Source organism: Callionymus lyra, chromosome 8 (genome assembly GCF_982586985.1).
Source record: "Callionymus lyra chromosome 8, fCalLyr1.hap1.1, whole genome shotgun sequence".
NCBI classification, from domain to species: Eukaryota; Metazoa; Chordata; class Actinopteri; order Syngnathiformes; family Callionymidae; genus Callionymus; species Callionymus lyra.
In genome coordinates this window covers 3,365,145-3,377,820 of record NC_141825.1, presented here as the reverse complement: position 1 = coordinate 3,377,820, position 12,676 = coordinate 3,365,145, and the positions used below count along the sequence as shown (strand labels likewise).

At 48.0% G+C, this 12,676-nt stretch overlaps 17 non-coding genes across 17 annotated transcripts; all 17 read right to left on the bottom strand.

Moving 5' to 3' along the window:
- Window positions 1–297: 297 nt before the first annotated feature.
- Window positions 298–462, bottom strand: LOC148072912 (U1 spliceosomal RNA). Its single transcript, XR_015712326.1, has one exon. It is a non-coding gene; the product is annotated as a U1 spliceosomal RNA (small nuclear RNA).
- A 469-nt stretch (window positions 463–931) lies between these two features.
- LOC148072911 (U2 spliceosomal RNA) lies at window positions 932–1,122 on the bottom strand. Its single transcript, XR_015712691.1, has one exon. It is a non-coding gene; the product is annotated as a U2 spliceosomal RNA (small nuclear RNA).
- Window positions 1,123–1,793: 671 nt separating this feature from the next.
- On the bottom strand, window positions 1,794–1,958 carry LOC148072910 (U1 spliceosomal RNA). Its single transcript, XR_015712325.1, has one exon. It is a non-coding gene; the product is annotated as a U1 spliceosomal RNA (small nuclear RNA).
- A 469-nt stretch (window positions 1,959–2,427) lies between these two features.
- LOC148072909 (U2 spliceosomal RNA) lies at window positions 2,428–2,618 on the bottom strand. Its single transcript, XR_015712690.1, has one exon. It is a non-coding gene; the product is annotated as a U2 spliceosomal RNA (small nuclear RNA).
- A 701-nt stretch (window positions 2,619–3,319) lies between these two features.
- On the bottom strand, window positions 3,320–3,484 carry LOC148072908 (U1 spliceosomal RNA). Its single transcript, XR_015712324.1, has one exon. It is a non-coding gene; the product is annotated as a U1 spliceosomal RNA (small nuclear RNA).
- A 469-nt stretch (window positions 3,485–3,953) lies between these two features.
- LOC148072907 (U2 spliceosomal RNA) lies at window positions 3,954–4,144 on the bottom strand. The gene has a single exon (XR_015712689.1). It is a non-coding gene; the product is annotated as a U2 spliceosomal RNA (small nuclear RNA).
- A 671-nt stretch (window positions 4,145–4,815) lies between these two features.
- Window positions 4,816–4,980, bottom strand: LOC148072906 (U1 spliceosomal RNA). The gene has a single exon (XR_015712323.1). It is a non-coding gene; the product is annotated as a U1 spliceosomal RNA (small nuclear RNA).
- Window positions 4,981–5,449: 469 nt separating this feature from the next.
- Window positions 5,450–5,640, bottom strand: LOC148072905 (U2 spliceosomal RNA). The gene has a single exon (XR_015712688.1). It is a non-coding gene; the product is annotated as a U2 spliceosomal RNA (small nuclear RNA).
- Window positions 5,641–6,341: 701 nt separating this feature from the next.
- On the bottom strand, window positions 6,342–6,506 carry LOC148072904 (U1 spliceosomal RNA). Its single transcript, XR_015712322.1, has one exon. It is a non-coding gene; the product is annotated as a U1 spliceosomal RNA (small nuclear RNA).
- Window positions 6,507–6,975: 469 nt separating this feature from the next.
- LOC148072903 (U2 spliceosomal RNA) lies at window positions 6,976–7,166 on the bottom strand. The gene has a single exon (XR_015712686.1). It is a non-coding gene; the product is annotated as a U2 spliceosomal RNA (small nuclear RNA).
- Window positions 7,167–7,837: 671 nt separating this feature from the next.
- On the bottom strand, window positions 7,838–8,002 carry LOC148072902 (U1 spliceosomal RNA). The gene has a single exon (XR_015712321.1). It is a non-coding gene; the product is annotated as a U1 spliceosomal RNA (small nuclear RNA).
- A 469-nt stretch (window positions 8,003–8,471) lies between these two features.
- LOC148072901 (U2 spliceosomal RNA) lies at window positions 8,472–8,662 on the bottom strand. Its single transcript, XR_015712685.1, has one exon. It is a non-coding gene; the product is annotated as a U2 spliceosomal RNA (small nuclear RNA).
- A 701-nt stretch (window positions 8,663–9,363) lies between these two features.
- LOC148072900 (U1 spliceosomal RNA) lies at window positions 9,364–9,528 on the bottom strand. The gene has a single exon (XR_015712319.1). It is a non-coding gene; the product is annotated as a U1 spliceosomal RNA (small nuclear RNA).
- Window positions 9,529–9,997: 469 nt separating this feature from the next.
- LOC148072899 (U2 spliceosomal RNA) lies at window positions 9,998–10,188 on the bottom strand. The gene has a single exon (XR_015712684.1). It is a non-coding gene; the product is annotated as a U2 spliceosomal RNA (small nuclear RNA).
- A 671-nt stretch (window positions 10,189–10,859) lies between these two features.
- LOC148072898 (U1 spliceosomal RNA) lies at window positions 10,860–11,024 on the bottom strand. The gene has a single exon (XR_015712318.1). It is a non-coding gene; the product is annotated as a U1 spliceosomal RNA (small nuclear RNA).
- Window positions 11,025–11,493: 469 nt separating this feature from the next.
- LOC148072897 (U2 spliceosomal RNA) lies at window positions 11,494–11,684 on the bottom strand. Its single transcript, XR_015712683.1, has one exon. It is a non-coding gene; the product is annotated as a U2 spliceosomal RNA (small nuclear RNA).
- Window positions 11,685–12,385: 701 nt separating this feature from the next.
- On the bottom strand, window positions 12,386–12,550 carry LOC148072896 (U1 spliceosomal RNA). The gene has a single exon (XR_015712317.1). It is a non-coding gene; the product is annotated as a U1 spliceosomal RNA (small nuclear RNA).
- Between the last annotated feature and the right edge of the window lie 126 nt (window positions 12,551–12,676).

Here is a 12,676-nt window from a genome sequence, read left to right as displayed (position 1 = left end):
AACAGGGTAAGGAGCCATACAGAGAAAGGAACCAGGCAGGGTAAGGAACCAGATCTCCTTCTCCTCACTGGAATGCTCCACATCAATTGGGAAAGGCCTGGGCCAACAGTTTGAGATCAGTCCAGTGCTAAGAAGGTCGACAAAGGTCATTCACTGAGAGCGCGATTTTAACTTGATCCCAGAAGGTGATTCCAACCTACCCGGCAACTTGTTAAACCCTACAGACAAGGACAAGCCTCGGCTGAGTGTTCCACACGAGCTTGCATCAAACTAAAGCATTCTTTAACAAGTGATGAACGGGGGAGAGCGCGAACGCAGTCCCCCACTACCAGAAATTATGCAGTCGAGATTCCCACATTTGGGGAATTCGCAAAGGTCAGCATGACCTAGAGTGCAATGGCCGGGCCTCGCCTTGGGTGAACCACCTTCCTGATCATGGTGTCTCCCCTGCCAGGTAAGTATGAATTGTAGAGCTCATAGACTTGATGGCCTGGAAATAATCCCTTGTTCTTACTCATGGTGGGGAGTAATGAGCCACACAGGGTAAGGAACAAGGCAGAGTAAGGAGCCACACAGAGTAAGAACCCAGACCTAGTAAGGAGAGCAACACTATGAAAGGAACCAGACAGATTAAGGAACCATATAGGGTAAGGAACAAGGCAGAGTAAGGAGCCACACTATGAAAGGAACCAGACAGAGTAAGGAACCATATAGGGTAAGGAACAAGGCAGAGTAAGGAGCAACACTATGAAAGGAACCAGACAGAGTAAGGAACCATACAGGGTAAGGAGCCATACAGAGAAGGGAACCAGGAAGGGTAAGGAACGAAATACCCCCATCCTTCTCCTCACTTGAACACTCCACATCAATTGGGAAAGGCCTTGGCCAACCGCTTGAGGGGTTTGTACACTTAATTTCCATACAACTTTTAGGTTTTTGCACTGTTCCCAGAGATAATGCAATACCGGGTCAATGCGCAGAGAGGGTGGAGCAAGCCCCTGGCCCTTCTCCCATGTCCAAAAATCAATTTAATATATGGTCTCCATATAGGAGACGTATCAGATATTAAACTGATAAGAACAGATACTACACTTGATCTTAGCCAAAAGGCCGAGAAGCGATGGCAACCATGTGCATGACCTTTTAGAGGGGCTCGAAAGGTCAACGAGAGCCACTTACGGGGCCACAAAGGGTAAAGAACCAGAAAAGGTAGGGAGCCACATAGGGTAAGGAACCACACAGGGTAAGGAACCACACAGGGTAAGGAGCCACACAAAGAAAGGAACCTGACAAAGTAAGGAGCCACACAGAGTAAGTAACCAGACAGAGTAAGGAACAACACAGAGTAAGGAACCAGACAGAGTAAGGAGCAACATAGAGTAAGGAGCAACACAGGGTAAGGAACAACACAGAGTAAGGAGCCACACAGAGTAAGGAGCCACACAGAGTAAGGGACAAGACAGAGTAAGGAGCAACACAGAGTATGGAGCCACACAGGGTAAGGAACAACACAGAGTAAGGAGCCAAACAGGTTAAGGAACCAGACAGGGTAAGGAGCCATACAGAGAAAGGAACCAGGCAGGGTAAGGAACCAGATTTCCAGATTTTGAGATCAGTCCAGTGCTAAGAAGGTCGACAAAGGTCATTCACTGAGAGCGCGATTTTAACTTGATCCCAGAAGGTGATTCCAACCTACCCGGCAACTTGTTAAACCCTACAGACAAGGACAAGCCTCGGCTGAGTGTTCCACACGAGCTTGCATCAAACTAAAGCATTCTTTAACAAGTGATGAACGGGGGAGAGCGCGAACGCAGTCCCCCACTACCAGAAATTATGCAGTCGAGATTCCCACATTTGGGGAATTCGCAAAGGTCAGCATGACCTAGAGTGCAATGGCCGGGCCTCGCCTTGGGTGAACCACCTTCCTGATCATGGTGTCTCCCCTGCCAGGTAAGTATGAATTGTAGAGCTCATAGACTTGATGGCCTGGAAATAATCCCTTGTTCTTACTCATGGTGGGGAGTAATGAGCCACACAGGGTAAGGAACAAGGCAGAGTAAGGAGCCACACAGAGTAAGAACCCAGACCTAGTAAGGAGAGCAACACTATGAAAGGAGCCAGACAGATTAAGGAACCATATAGGGTAAGGAACAAGGCAGAGTAAGGAGCCACACTATGAAAGGAACCAGACAGAGTAAGGAACCATATAGGGTAAGGAACAAGGCAGAGTAAGGAGCAACACTATGAAAGGAACCAGACAGAGTAAGGAACCATACAGGGTAAGGAGCCATACAGAGAAGGGAACCAGGAAGGGTAAGGAACGAAATACCCCCATCCTTCTCCTCACTTGAACACTCCACATCAATTGGGAAAGGCCTTGGCCAACCGCTTGAGGGGTTTGTACACTTAATTTCCATACAACTTTTAGGTTTTTGCACTGTTCCCAGAGATAATGCAATACCGGGTCAATGCGCAGAGAGGGTGGAGCAAGCCCCTGGCCCTTCTCCCATGTCCAAAAATCAATTTAATATATGGTCTCCATATAGGAGACGTATCAGATATTAAACTGATAAGAACAGATACTACACTTGATCTTAGCCAAAAGGCCGAGAAGCGATGGCAACCATGTGCATGACCTTTTAGAGGGGCTCGAAAGGTTAACGAGAGCCACTTACGGGGCCACAAAGGGTAAAGAACCAGAAAAGGTAGGGAGCCACATAGGGTAAGGAACCACACAGGGTAAGGAACCACACAGGGTAAGGAGCCACACAAAGAAAGGAACCTGACAAAGTAAGGAGCCACACAGAGTAAGTAACCAGACAGAGTAAGGAACAACACAGAGTAAGGAACCAGACAGAGTAAGGAGCAACATAGAGTAAGGAGCAACACAGGGTAAGGAACAACACAGAGTAAGGAGCCACACAGAGTAAGGAGCCACACAGAGTAAGGGACAAGACAGAGTAAGGAGCAACACAGAGTAAGGAGCCACACAGGGTAAGGAACAACACAGAGTAAGGAGCCAAACAGGGTAAGGAGCCATACAGAGAAAGGAACCAGGCAGGGTAAGGAACCAGATCTCCTTCTCCTCACTGGAATGCTCCACATCAATTGGGAAAGGCCTGGGCCAACAGTTTGAGATCAGTCCAGTGCTAAGAAGGTCGACAAAGGTCATTCACTGAGAGCGCGATTTTAACTTGATCCCAGAAGGTGATTCCAACCTACCCGGCAACTTGTTAAACCCTACAGACAAGGACAAGCCTCGGCTGAGTGTTCCACACGAGCTTGCATCAAACTAAAGCATTCTTTAACAAGTGATGAACGGGGGAGAGCGCGAACGCAGTCCCCCACTACCAGAAATTATGCAGTCGAGATTCCCACATTTGGGGAATTCGCAAAGGTCAGCATGACCTAGAGTGCAATGGCCGGGCCTCGCCTTGGGTGAACCACCTTCCTGATCATGGTGTCTCCCCTGCCAGGTAAGTATGAATTGTAGAGCTCATAGACTTGATGGCCTGGAAATAATCCCTTGTTCTTACTCATGGTGGGGAGTAATGAGCCACACAGGGTAAGGAACAAGGCAGAGTAAGGAGCCACACAGAGTAAGAACCCAGACCTAGTAAGGAGAGCAACACTATGAAAGGAACCAGACAGATTAAGGAACCATATAGGGTAAGGAACAAGGCAGAGTAAGGAGCCACACTATGAAAGGAACCAGACAGAGTAAGGAACCATATAGGGTAAGGAACAAGGCAGAGTAAGGAGCAACACTATGAAAGGAACCAGACAGAGTAAGGAACCATACAGGGTAAGGAGCCATACAGAGAAGGGAACCAGGAAGGGTAAGGAACGAAATACCCCCATCCTTCTCCTCACTTGAACACTCCACATCAATTGGGAAAGGCCTTGGCCAACCGCTTGAGGGGTTTGTACACTTAATTTCCATACAACTTTTAGGTTTTTGCACTGTTCCCAGAGATAATGCAATACCGGGTCAATGCGCAGAGAGGGTGGAGCAAGCCCCTGGCCCTTCTCCCATGTCCAAAAATCAATTTAATATATGGTCTCCATATAGGAGACGTATCAGATATTAAACTGATAAGAACAGATACTACACTTGATCTTAGCCAAAAGGCCGAGAAGCGATGGCAACCATGTGCATGACCTTTTAGAGGGGCTCGAAAGGTCAACGAGAGCCACTTACGGGGCCACAAAGGGTAAAGAACCAGAAAAGGTAGGGAGCCACATAGGGTAAGGAACCACACAGGGTAAGGAACCACACAGGGTAAGGAGCCACACAAAGAAAGGAACCTGACAAAGTAAGGAGCCACACAGAGTAAGTAACCAGACAGAGTAAGGAACAACACAGAGTAAGGAACCAGACAGAGTAAGGAGCAACATAGAGTAAGGAGCAACACAGGGTAAGGAACAACACAGAGTAAGGAGCCAAACAGAGTAAGGAGCCACACAGAGTAAGGGACAAGACAGAGTAAGGAGCAACACAGAGTATGGAGCCACACAGGGTAAGGAACAACACAGAGTAAGGAGCCAAACAGGTTAAGGAACCAGACAGGGTAAGGAGCCATACAGAGAAAGGAACCAGGCAGGGTAAGGAACCAGATTTCCAGATTTTGAGATCAGTCCAGTGCTAAGAAGGTCGACAAAGGTCATTCACTGAGAGCGCGATTTTAACTTGATCCCAGAAGGTGATTCCAACCTACCCGGCAACTTGTTAAACCCTACAGACAAGGACAAGCCTCGGCTGAGTGTTCCACACGAGCTTGCATCAAACTAAAGCATTCTTTAACAAGTGATGAACGGGGGAGAGCGCGAACGCAGTCCCCCACTACCAGAAATTATGCAGTCGAGATTCCCACATTTGGGGAATTCGCAAAGGTCAGCATGACCTAGAGTGCAATGGCCGGGCCTCGCCTTGGGTGAACCACCTTCCTGATCATGGTGTCTCCCCTGCCAGGTAAGTATGAATTGTAGAGCTCATAGACTTGATGGCCTGGAAATAATCCCTTGTTCTTACTCATGGTGGGGAGTAATGAGCCACACAGGGTAAGGAACAAGGCAGAGTAAGGAGCCACACAGAGTAAGAACCCAGACCTAGTAAGGAGAGCAACACTATGAAAGGAACCAGACAGATTAAGGAACCATATAGGGTAAGGAACAAGGCAGAGTAAGGAGCCACACTATGAAAGGAACCAGACAGAGTAAGGAACCATATAGGGTAAGGAACAAGGCAGAGTAAGGAGCAACACTATGAAAGGAACCAGACAGAGTAAGGAACCATACAGGGTAAGGAGCCATACAGAGAAGGGAACCAGGAAGGGTAAGGAACGAAATACCCCCATCCTTCTCCTCACTTGAACACTCCACATCAATTGGGAAAGGCCTTGGCCAACCGCTTGAGGGGTTTGTACACTTAATTTCCATACAACTTTTAGGTTTTTGCACTGTTCCCAGAGATAATGCAATACCGGGTCAATGCGCAGAGAGGGTGGAGCAAGCCCCTGGCCCTTCTCCCATGTCCAAAAATCAATTTAATATATGGTCTCCATATAGGAGACGTATCAGATATTAAACTGATAAGAACAGATACTACACTTGATCTTAGCCAAAAGGCCGAGAAGCGATGGCAACCATGTGCATGACCTTTTAGAGGGGCTCGAAAGGTCAACGAGAGCCACTTACGGGGCCACAAAGGGTAAAGAACCAGAAAAGGTAGGGAGCCACATAGGGTAAGGAACCACACAGGGAAAGGAACCACACAGGGTAAGGAGCCACACAAAGAAAGGAACCTGACAAAGTAAGGAGCCACACAGAGTAAGTAACCAGACAGAGTAAGGAACAACACAGAGTAAGGAACCAGACAGAGTAAGGAGCAACACAGAGTAAGGAGCAACACAGGGTAAGGAACAACACAGAGTAAGGAGCCACACAGAGTAAGGAGCCACACAGAGTAAGGGACAAGACAGAGTAAGGAGCAACACAGAGTAAGGAGCCACACAGGGTAAGGAACAACACAGAGTAAGGAGCCAAACAGGGTAAGGAGCCATACAGAGAAAGGAACCAGGCAGGGTAAGGAACCAGATCTCCTTCTCCTCACTGGAATGCTCCACATCAATTGGGAAAGGCCTGGGCCAACAGTTTGAGATCAGTCCAGTGCTAAGAAGGTCGACAAAGGTCATTCACTGAGAGCGCGATTTTAACTTGATCCCAGAAGGTGATTCCAACCTACCCGGCAACTTGTTAAACCCTACAGACAAGGACAAGCCTCGGCTGAGTGTTCCACACGAGCTTGCATCAAACTAAAGCATTCTTTAACAAGTGATGAACGGGGGAGAGCGCGAACGCAGTCCCCCACTACCAGAAATTATGCAGTCGAGATTCCCACATTTGGGGAATTCGCAAAGGTCAGCATGACCTAGAGTGCAATGGCCGGGCCTCGCCTTGGGTGAACCACCTTCCTGATCATGGTGTCTCCCCTGCCAGGTAAGTATGAATTGTAGAGCTCATAGACTTGATGGCCTGGAAATAATCCCTTGTTCTTACTCATGGTGGGGAGTAATGAGCCACACAGGGTAAGGAACAAGGCAGAGTAAGGAGCCACACAGAGTAAGAACCCAGACCTAGTAAGGAGAGCAACACTATGAAAGGAACCAGACAGATTAAGGAACCATATAGGGTAAGGAACAAGGCAGAGTAAGGAGCCACACTATGAAAGGAACCAGACAGAGTAAGGAACCATATAGGGTAAGGAACAAGGCAGAGTAAGGAGCAACACTATGAAAGGAACCAGACAGAGTAAGGAACCATACAGGGTAAGGAGCCATACAGAGAAGGGAACCAGGAAGGGTAAGGAACGAAATACCCCCATCCTTCTCCTCACTTGAACACTCCACATCAATTGGGAAAGGCCTTGGCCAACCGCTTGAGGGGTTTGTACACTTAATTTCCATACAACTTTTAGGTTTTTGCACTGTTCCCAGAGATAATGCAATACCGGGTCAATGCGCAGAGAGGGTGGAGCAAGCCCCTGGCCCTTCTCCCATGTCCAAAAATCAATTTAATATATGGTCTCCATATAGGAGACGTATCAGATATTAAACTGATAAGAACAGATACTACACTTGATCTTAGCCAAAAGGCCGAGAAGCGATGGCAACCATGTGCATGACCTTTTAGAGGGGCTCGAAAGGTCAACGAGAGCCACTTACGGGGCCACAAAGGGTAAAGAACCAGAAAAGGTAGGGAGCCACATAGGGTAAGGAACCACACAGGGTAAGGAACCACACAGGGTAAGGAGCCACACAAAGAAAGGAACCTGACAAAGTAAGGAGCCACACAGAGTAAGTAACCAGACAGAGTAAGGAACAACACAGAGTAAGGAACCAGACAGAGTAAGGAGCAACATAGAGTAAGGAGCAACACAGGGTAAGGAACAACACAGAGTAAGGAGCCAAACAGAGTAAGGAGCCACACAGAGTAAGGGACAAGACAGAGTAAGGAGCAACACAGAGTATGGAGCCACACAGGGTAAGGAACAACACAGAGTAAGGAGCCAAACAGGTTAAGGAACCAGACAGGGTAAGGAGCCATACAGAGAAAGGAACCAGGCAGGGTAAGGAACCAGATTTCCAGATTTTGAGATCAGTCCAGTGCTAAGAAGGTCGACAAAGGTCATTCACTGAGAGCGCGATTTTAACTTGATCCCAGAAGGTGATTCCAACCTACCCGGCAACTTGTTAAACCCTACAGACAAGGACAAGCCTCGGCTGAGTGTTCCACACGAGCTTGCATCAAACTAAAGCATTCTTTAACAAGTGATGAACGGGGGAGAGCGCGAACGCAGTCCCCCACTACCAGAAATTATGCAGTCGAGATTCCCACATTTGGGGAATTCGCAAAGGTCAGCATGACCTAGAGTGCAATGGCCGGGCCTCGCCTTGGGTGAACCACCTTCCTGATCATGGTGTCTCCCCTGCCAGGTAAGTATGAATTGTAGAGCTCATAGACTTGATGGCCTGGAAATAATCCCTTGTTCTTACTCATGGTGGGGAGTAATGAGCCACACAGGGTAAGGAACAAGGCAGAGTAAGGAGCCACACAGAGTAAGAACCCAGACCTAGTAAGGAGAGCAACACTATGAAAGGAACCAGACAGATTAAGGAACCATATAGGGTAAGGAACAAGGCAGAGTAAGGAGCCACACTATGAAAGGAACCAGACAGAGTAAGGAACCATATAGGGTAAGGAACAAGGCAGAGTAAGGAGCAACACTATGAAAGGAACCAGACAGAGTAAGGAACCATACAGGGTAAGGAGCCATACAGAGAAGGGAACCAGGAAGGGTAAGGAACGAAATACCCCCATCCTTCTCCTCACTTGAACACTCCACATCAATTGGGAAAGGCCTTGGCCAACCGCTTGAGGGGTTTGTACACTTAATTTCCATACAACTTTTAGGTTTTTGCACTGTTCCCAGAGATAATGCAATACCGGGTCAATGCGCAGAGAGGGTGGAGCAAGCCCCTGGCCCTTCTCCCATGTCCAAAAATCAATTTAATATATGGTCTCCATATAGGAGACGTATCAGATATTAAACTGATAAGAACAGATACTACACTTGATCTTAGCCAAAAGGCCGAGAAGCGATGGCAACCATGTGCATGACCTTTTAGAGGGGCTCGAAAGGTTAACGAGAGCCACTTACGGGGCCACAAAGGGTAAAGAACCAGAAAAGGTAGGGAGCCACATAGGGTAAGGAACCACACAGGGTAAGGAACCACACAGGGTAAGGAGCCACACAAAGAAAGGAACCTGACAAAGTAAGGAGCCACACAGAGTAAGTAACCAGACAGAGTAAGGAACAACACAGAGTAAGGAACCAGACAGAGTAAGGAGCAACATAGAGTAAGGAGCAACACAGGGTAAGGAACAACACAGAGTAAGGAGCCACACAGAGTAAGGAGCCACACAGAGTAAGGGACAAGACAGAGTAAGGAGCAACACAGAGTAAGGAGCCACACAGGGTAAGGAACAACACAGAGTAAGGAGCCAAACAGGGTAAGGAGCCATACAGAGAAAGGAACCAGGCAGGGTAAGGAACCAGATCTCCTTCTCCTCACTGGAATGCTCCACATCAATTGGGAAAGGCCTGGGCCAACAGTTTGAGATCAGTCCAGTGCTAAGAAGGTCGACAAAGGTCATTCACTGAGAGCGCGATTTTAACTTGATCCCAGAAGGTGATTCCAACCTACCCGGCAACTTGTTAAACCCTACAGACAAGGACAAGCCTCGGCTGAGTGTTCCACACGAGCTTGCATCAAACTAAAGCATTCTTTAACAAGTGATGAACGGGGGAGAGCGCGAACGCAGTCCCCCACTACCAGAAATTATGCAGTCGAGATTCCCACATTTGGGGAATTCGCAAAGGTCAGCATGACCTAGAGTGCAATGGCCGGGCCTCGCCTTGGGTGAACCACCTTCCTGATCATGGTGTCTCCCCTGCCAGGTAAGTATGAATTGTAGAGCTCATAGACTTGATGGCCTGGAAATAATCCCTTGTTCTTACTCATGGTGGGGAGTAATGAGCCACACAGGGTAAGGAACAAGGCAGAGTAAGGAGCCACACAGAGTAAGAACCCAGACCTAGTAAGGAGAGCAACACTATGAAAGGAACCAGACAGATTAAGGAACCATATAGGGTAAGGAACAAGGCAGAGTAAGGAGCCACACTATGAAAGGAACCAGACAGAGTAAGGAACCATATAGGGTAAGGAACAAGGCAGAGTAAGGAGCAACACTATGAAAGGAACCAGACAGAGTAAGGAACCATACAGGGTAAGGAGCCATACAGAGAAGGGAACCAGGAAGGGTAAGGAACGAAATACCCCCATCCTTCTCCTCACTTGAACACTCCACATCAATTGGGAAAGGCCTTGGCCAACCGCTTGAGGGGTTTGTACACTTAATTTCCATACAACTTTTAGGTTTTTGCACTGTTCCCAGAGATAATGCAATACCGGGTCAATGCGCAGAGAGGGTGGAGCAAGCCCCTGGCCCTTCTCCCATGTCCAAAAATCAATTTAATATATGGTCTCCATATAGGAGACGTATCAGATATTAAACTGATAAGAACAGATACTACACTTGATCTTAGCCAAAAGGCCGAGAAGCGATGGCAACCATGTGCATGACCTTTTAGAGGGGCTCGAAAGGTCAACGAGAGCCACTTACGGGGCCACAAAGGGTAAAGAACCAGAAAAGGTAGGGAGCCACATAGGGTAAGGAACCACACAGGGTAAGGAACCACACAGGGTAAGGAGCCACACAAAGAAAGGAACCTGACAAAGTAAGGAGCCACACAGAGTAAGTAACCAGACAGAGTAAGGAACAACACAGAGTAAGGAACCAGACAGAGTAAGGAGCAACATAGAGTAAGGAGCAACACAGGGTAAGGAACAACACAGAGTAAGGAGCCACACAGAGTAAGGAGCCACACAGAGTAAGGGACAAGACAGAGTAAGGAGCAACACAGAGTATGGAGCCACACAGGGTAAGGAACAACACAGAGTAAGGAGCCAAACAGGTTAAGGAACCAGACAGGGTAAGGAGCCATACAGAGAAAGGAACCAGGCAGGGTAAGGAACCAGATTTCCAGATTTTGAGATCAGTCCAGTGCTAAGAAGGTCGACAAAGGTCATTCACTGAGAGCGCGATTTTAACTTGATCCCAGAAGGTGATTCCAACCTACCCGGCAACTTGTTAAACCCTACAGACAAGGACAAGCCTCGGCTGAGTGTTCCACACGAGCTTGCATCAAACTAAAGCATTCTTTAACAAGTGATGAACGGGGGAGAGCGCGAACGCAGTCCCCCACTACCAGAAATTATGCAGTCGAGATTCCCACATTTGGGGAATTCGCAAAGGTCAGCATGACCTAGAGTGCAATGGCCGGGCCTCGCCTTGGGTGAACCACCTTCCTGATCATGGTGTCTCCCCTGCCAGGTAAGTATGAATTGTAGAGCTCATAGACTTGATGGCCTGGAAATAATCCCTTGTTCTTACTCATGGTGGGGAGTAATGAGCCACACAGGGTAAGGAACAAGGCAGAGTAAGGAGCCACACAGAGTAAGAACCCAGACCTAGTAAGGAGAGCAACACTATGAAAGGAACCAGACAGATTAAGGAACCATATAGGGTAAGGAACAAGGCAGAGTAAGGAGCCACACTATGAAAGGAACCAGACAGAGTAAGGAACCATATAGGGTAAGGAACAAGGCAGAGTAAGGAGCAACACTATGAAAGGAACCAGACAGAGTAAGGAACCATACAGGGTAAGGAGCCATACAGAGAAGGGAACCAGGAAGGGTAAGGAACGAAATACCCCCATCCTTCTCCTCACTTGAACACTCCACATCAATTGGGAAAGGCCTTGGCCAACCGCTTGAGGGGTTTGTACACTTAATTTCCATACAACTTTTAGGTTTTTGCACTGTTCCCAGAGATAATGCAATACCGGGTCAATGCGCAGAGAGGGTGGAGCAAGCCCCTGGCCCTTCTCCCATGTCCAAAAATCAATTTAATATATGGTCTCCATATAGGAGACGTATCAGATATTAAACTGATAAGAACAGATACTACACTTGATCTTAGCCAAAAGGCCGAGAAGCGATGGCAACCATGTGCATGACCTTTTAGAGGGGCTCGAAAGGTTAACGAGAGCCACTTACGGGGCCACAAAGGGTAAAGAACCAGAAAAGGTAGGGAGCCACATAGGGTAAGGAACCACACAGGGTAAGGAACCACACAGGGTAAGGAGCCACACAAAGAAAGGAACCTGACAAAGTAAGGAGCCACACAGAGTAAGTAACCAGACAGAGTAAGGAACAACACAGAGTAAGGAACCAGACAGAGTAAGGAGCAACATAGAGTAAGGAGCAACACAGGGTAAGGAACAACACAGAGTAAGGAGCCACACAGAGTAAGGAGCCACACAGAGTAAGGGACAAGACAGAGTAAGGAGCAACACAGAGTAAGGAGCCACACAGGGTAAGGAACAACACAGAGTAAGGAGCCAAACAGGGTAAGGAGCCATACAGAGAAAGGAACCAGGCAGGGTAAGGAACCAGATCTCCTTCTCCTCACTGGAATGCTCCACATCAATTGGGAAAGGCCTGGGCCAACAGTTTGAGATCAGTCCAGTGCTAAGAAGGTCGACAAAGGTCATTCACTGAGAGCGCGATTTTAACTTGATCCCAGAAGGTGATTCCAACCTACCCGGCAACTTGTTAAACCCTACAGACAAGGACAAGCCTCGGCTGAGTGTTCCACACGAGCTTGCATCAAACTAAAGCATTCTTTAACAAGTGATGAACGGGGGAGAGCGCGAACGCAGTCCCCCACTACCAGAAATTATGCAGTCGAGATTCCCACATTTGGGGAATTCGCAAAGGTCAGCATGACCTAGAGTGCAATGGCCGGGCCTCGCCTTGGGTGAACCACCTTCCTGATCATGGTGTCTCCCCTGCCAGGTAAGTATGAATTGTAGAGCTCATAGACTTGATGGCCTGGAAATAATCCCTTGTTCTTACTCATGGTGGGGAGTAATGAGCCACACAGGGTAAGGAACAAGGCAGAGTAAGGAGCCACACAGAGTAAGAACCCA